This window comes from Dama dama, chromosome 4 (assembly GCF_033118175.1).
Source record: "Dama dama isolate Ldn47 chromosome 4, ASM3311817v1, whole genome shotgun sequence".
Lineage (NCBI taxonomy): Eukaryota > Metazoa > Chordata > Mammalia > Artiodactyla > Cervidae > Dama > Dama dama.
The window spans coordinates 4,482,266-4,488,265 of NC_083684.1; positions in this window are offsets into that span (position 1 = coordinate 4,482,266).

A 6,000-nucleotide genomic window follows, 5' to 3' on the forward strand; every position below is an offset into this window, starting at 1 on the left:
TGAAAACGTGTGAAAAATATGAAGAGCTTCAAAAATATGAAAAATATGAAAAGATTCAAAAGGTGTGAAAAATATGAAGAGCTTCAAAAGATGTCAAAAATGAGATGAGCATGAAACGGTCTGAAAAATAGGAAGAGCATGAAGCGGTGTTGAAAATCATGAAGAGCCTGAAAAGGTGTGAAAAATAGGGCGAGCTTCAAAAGGTGTCAAAAATGTGACGAGAATGAAACGGTCTGAAAAATACGAGGAGCATGAAGTGGTGTTGAAAAACATGAAGAGCCTAAAAGGTGTGAAAAATATGAAGAGCTTCAAAAGGTGTCAAAAATATGAGGAGCATGAAACGGTCTGAAAAATTAGGAGAAGAATGAAGTGGTGTTGAAAAACATGAAGACCCTGAAAAGGTGTGAAAATCATGAAGAGCTTCAAAAGTTGTCAAAAATATGAGGAGCATGAAACGGTCTGAAAAATAGGAGGAGCATGAAGCGGTTTTGAAAAACATGAAGAACCTGAAAAGGTGTGAAAAATATGAAGAGCTTCAAAAGGTGTCAAAAATATGAGGAGCATGAACGGTCTGAAAAATTGGAGGAGCATGAAGCAGTGTTGAAAAACATGAAGAGCCTGAAAATGTGTGACAAATATGAAGAGCTTCAAAAGGTGTCAAAACTATGAGGGGCATGAAACGGTCTGAAAAATTGGAAGAGCAAGAAACGGAGTTCAAAAACATGAAGAGCCAGAAGAGATGTGAAAAATATGAAGAGCTACAAAAGTTGTCAAAAATATGAGGAGCATGAACGGTCTGAAAAATAGGAGGAGCATGAAGCGGTGTTGAAAAACATGAAGAGCCTGAAAAGGTGTGAAAAATATGAAGAGCTTCAAAACGTGTCAAAAATATGAGGAGCATGAACGGTCTGAAAAATTGGAGGAGCATGAAGCAGTGTTGAAAAACATGAAGAGCCTGAAAATGTGTGACAAATATGAAGAGCTTCAAAAGGTGTCAAAACTATGAGGGGCATGAAACGGTCTGAAAAATTGGAAGAGCAAGAAACGGAGTTCAAAAACATGAAGAGCCAGAAGAGATGTGAAAAATATGAAGAGCTACAAAAGTTGTCAAAAATATGAGGAGCATGAACCGTCTGAAAAATAGGAGGAGCATGAAGCGGTGTTGAAAAACATGAAGAGCCTGAAAAGGTGTGAAAAATATGAAGAGCTTCAAAACGTGTCAAAAATATGAGGAGCATGAAACGGTCTGAAAAATAGTAGGAGCAAGAAATGGTGTTCAAAAACATAAAGAGCCAGAAAAGGTGTGAAAAATATGAAGAGCTTCAATAGGTTGCAAAAATATGAGGAGCATGAAACGGTCTGAAAAATAGGAGGAGCATGAATCGGTATTCAAAAACATGAAGAGCCTGAAAATATTTGAAAAATATGAAGAGCTTCAAAAGGTGTCAAAATATGACGAGCATGAAACGGTCTGAAAAATAGGAGGAGAATGAAGTGGTGTAGAAAAACATGAAGACCCGGAAAATGAGTGAAAAATATGAAGAGCTTCAATAGGTTTCAAAAATATGAGGAGCATGAAACGTTTTGAAAAATAGGAAGAGCATGAAACGGTGTTAAAAAACATGAAGAGCTTCAAAAGGTGTGAAACATATGAAGAGCTTCAAAAGGTGTCAAAAATATGAGGATCATGAAACGGTCTGAACAATAGGAGGAGCATGAAGTTGTGTTGAAGAACATGTAGAAACTGAAAAGGTGTGAAAAATATGAACAGCTTGAAAAGGTGTCAAAAATATGAGGAGCATGAACGGTCTGAAAAATAGGAGGAGCATGAATCGGTGTTGAAAAACATGAAGAGCCTGAAAATGTGTGAAAAATATGAAGAGCTTCAAAAGGTGTGAAAAATATGAGGAGAATGAAACGGTCTGAAATATTGGAGGAGCAAGAAACGGAGTTCAAAAACATGAAGAGCCAGAAAAGGTGTGAAAAATATGAAGAGCTTCAAAAGATGGGAAATACATGAGGAGCTTTAAACGGTGTTCAAAAACATGAAGAGCCTGAAAAGGTGTGAAAAATATGAAGAGCTTCAAAAGATGGGAAATACATGAGGAGCATTAAACGGTCTGAAAAATACGAGGAGCATGAAGCGCTGTTCAAAAACATGAAGAGCCAGAAAAGGTGTGAAAAATATGAAGAGCTTCAAAATGTGTGAAATGCATGAGGAGCATGAAACGGCCTGAAAAAAAGGAGGAGCATGAAGTGGTGTTGAAAAACATGAAGAGCCTCAAAAGGTGTGAAAAATATGAAGAGCTTCAAAAGGTGTCAGAAATTTGAGGAGCATGAAACGGTCTGAAAAATAGGAGGAGCATGAAACGGTGTTCAAAATCATGAAGAGCCTGAAAAGTTCTGAAAAGTATGAAGAGCTTCTAAAGGTGTGAAAAATATAAGGAGCATGAAACGATCTGAAAAATAGGAGGAGCATGAAGCGCTGTTGAAAAACTTGAAGAGCCTGAAAAGGTGTGAAAGATATGAAGAGTTTCAAAAGGTGTCAAAAATATGAGTAGCATGAAACAGTCTGAAAATTAGGAAGAGCATGAAGTGGTGTTCAAAAACATGAAGAGCCTGAAAAGGAGTGAAAAATATGAAGAGCTCCAAAGGTGTCAAAAATATGACGAGCCTGAAACAGTCTGAAAATTAGGAAGAGCATGAAGTGGTGTTCAAAAACAGGAAGAGCCTGAAAAGGGGTGAAAAATATGAAGAGCTTGAAAAGTTGTCAAAAATACGAGGAGCATGTAACGGTCTGAAAAACAGGGGGAGCATGAAGTGATGTTGAAAACATGAAGAGCCTGAAAACGTGTGAAAAATATGAAGAGCTTCAAAAATATGAAAAATATGAAAAGATTCAAAAGGTGTGAAAAATATGAAGAGCTTCAAAAGATGTCAAAAATGAGATGAGCATGAAACGGTCTGAAAAATAGGAGGAGCATGAAGCGGTGTTGAAAATCATGAAGAGCCTGAAAAGGTGTGAAAAATAGGCAGAGCTTCAAAAGGTGTCAAAAATATGACGAGAATGAAACGGTCTGAAAAATACAAGGAGCATGAAGTGGTGTTGAAAAACATGAAGAGCCTAAAAGGTGTGAAAAATATGAAGAGCTTCAAAAGGTGTCAAAAATATGAGGAGCATGAAACCGTCTGAAAAATAGGAGAAGAATGAAGTGGTGTTGAAAAACATGAAGAGCCTGAAAAGGTGTGAAAAACATGAAGAGCTTCAAAAGGTGTCAAAAATATGAGGAGCATGAAACGGTCTGAAAAATAGGAGGAGCATGAAGCGGTTTTGAAAAACATGAAGAACCTGAAAAGGTGTGAAAAATATGAAGAGCTTCAAAAGGTGTCAAAAATATGAGGAGCATGAACGGTCTGAAAAATTGGAGGAGCATGAAGCAGTGTTGAAAAACATGAAGAGCCTGAAAATGTGTGACAAATATGAAGAGCTTCAAAAGGTGTCAAAAATATGAGGGGCATGAAACGGTCTGAAAAATTGGAAGAGCAAGAAACGGAGTTCAAAAACATGAAGAGCCAGAAGAGATGTGAAAAATATGAAGAGCTACAAAAGTTGTCAAAAATATGAGGAGTATGAACCGTCTGAAAAATAGGAGGAGCATGAAGCGGTGTTGAAAAACATGAAGAGCCTGAAAAGGTGTGAAAAATATGAAGAGCTTCAAAAGGTGTCAAAAATATGACAAGCATGAAACGGTCTGAAAAATAGGAGGAGAATGAAGTGGTGTAGAAAAACATGAAGACCCGGAAAATGAATGAAAAATATGAAGAGCTTCAATAGGTTGCAAAAATATGAGGAGCATGAAACGGTTTGAAAAATAGGAAGAGCATGAAACGGTGTTAAAAAACATGAAGAGCTTCAAAAGGTGTGAAACATATGAAGAGCTTCAAAAGGTGTCAAAAATATGAGGATCATGAAACGGTCTGAACAATAGGAGGAGCATGAAGTTGTGTTGAAGAACATGTAGAAACTGAAAAGGTGTGAAAAATATGAACAGCTTGAAAAGGTGTCAAAAATATGAGGAGCATGAACGGTCTGAAAAATAGGAGGAGCATGAATCGGTGTTGAAAAAAATGAAGAGCCTTAAAAGATGTGAAAAATATGAAGAGCGTCAAAAAGTGTCAAATATATGGGGATCATGAAACGGTCTGAAAAATAGGAGGAGCATGAAACGGTGTTCAAAATCATGAAGAGCCTGAAAAGTTCTGAAAAGTATGAAGAGCTTCTAAAGGTGTGAAAAATATAAGGAGCATGAAACGTTCTGAAAAATAGGAGGAGCATGAAGCGCTGTTGAAAAACTTGAAGAGCCTGAAAAGGTGTGAAAGATATGAAGAGTTTCAAAAGGTGTCAAAAATATGAGTAGCATGAAACAGTCTGAAAATTAGGAAGAGCATGAAGTCGTGTTCAAAAACATGAAGAGCCTGAAAAGGAGTGAAAAATATGAAGAGCTCCAAAGGTGTCAAAAATATGACGAGCCTGAAACAGTCTGAAAATTAGGAAGAGCATGAAGTGGTGTTCAAAAACAGGAAGAGCCTGAAAAGGGGTGAAAAATATGAAGAGCTTGAAAAGTTGTCAAAAATACGAGGAGCATGTAACGGTCTGAAAAACAGGGGGAGCATGAAGTGATGTTGAAAACATGAAGAGCCTGAAAACGTGTGAAAAATATGAAGAGCTTCAAAAATATGAAAAATATGAAAAGATTCAAAAGGTGTGAAAATTATGAAGAGCTTCAAAAGATGTCAAAAATGAGATGAGCATGAAACGGTCTGAAAAATAGGAGGAGCATGAAGCGGTGTTGAAAATCATGAAGAGCCTGAAAAGGTGTGAAAAATAGGCAGAGCTTCAAAAGGTGTCAAAAATATGACGAGAATGAAACGGTCTGAAAAATACAAGGAGCATGAAGTGGTGTTGAAAAACATGAAGAGCCTAAAAGGTGTGAAAAATATGAAGAGCTTCAAAAGGTGTCAAAAATATGAGGAGCATGAAACGGTCTGAAAAATAGGAGAAGAATGAAGTGGTGTTGACAAACATGAAGAGCCTGAAAAGGTGTGAAAAACATGAAGAGCTTCAAAAGGTGTCAAAAATATGAGGAGCATGAAACGGTCTGAAAAATAGGAGGAGCATGAAGCGGTTTTTGAAAAACATGAAGAACCTGAAAAGGTGTGAAAAATATGAAGAGCTTCAAAAGGTGTCAAAAATATGAGGAGCATGAACGGTCTGAAAAATTGGAGGAGGATGAAGCAGTGTTGAAAAACATGAAGAGCCTGAAAATGTGTGACAAATATGAAGAGCTTCAAAAGGTGTCAAAAATATGAGGGGCACGAAACGGTCTGAAACATTGGAAGAGCAAGAAACGGAGTTCAAAAACATGAAGAGCCAGAAGAGATGTGAAAAATATGAAGAGCTACAAAAGTTGTCAAAAATATGAGGAGCATGAACCGTCTGAAAAATAGGAGGAGCATGAAGCGGTGTTGAAAAACATGAAGAGCCTGAAAAGGTGTGAAAAATATGAAGAGCTTCAAAAGGTGTCAAAAATCTGACAAGCATGAAACGGTCTGAAAAATAGGAGGAGAATGAAGTGGTGTAGAAAAACATGAAGACCTGGAAAATGAGTGAAAAATATGAAGAGCTTCAATAGGTTTCAAAAATATGAGGAGCATGAAACGGTTTGAAAAATAGGAAGAGCATGAAACGGTGTTAAAAAACATGAAGAGCTTCAAAAGGTGTGAAACATATGAAGAGCTTCAAAAGGTGTCAAAAATATGAGGATGATGAAATGGTCTGAACAATAGGAGGAGCATGAAGTTGTGTTGAAGAACATGTAGAAACTGAAAAGGTGTGAAAAATATGAACAGCTTGAAAAGGTGTCAAAAATATGAGGAGCATGAACGGTCTGAAAAATAGGAGGAGCATGAATTGGTGTTGAAAAACATGAAGAGCCTTAA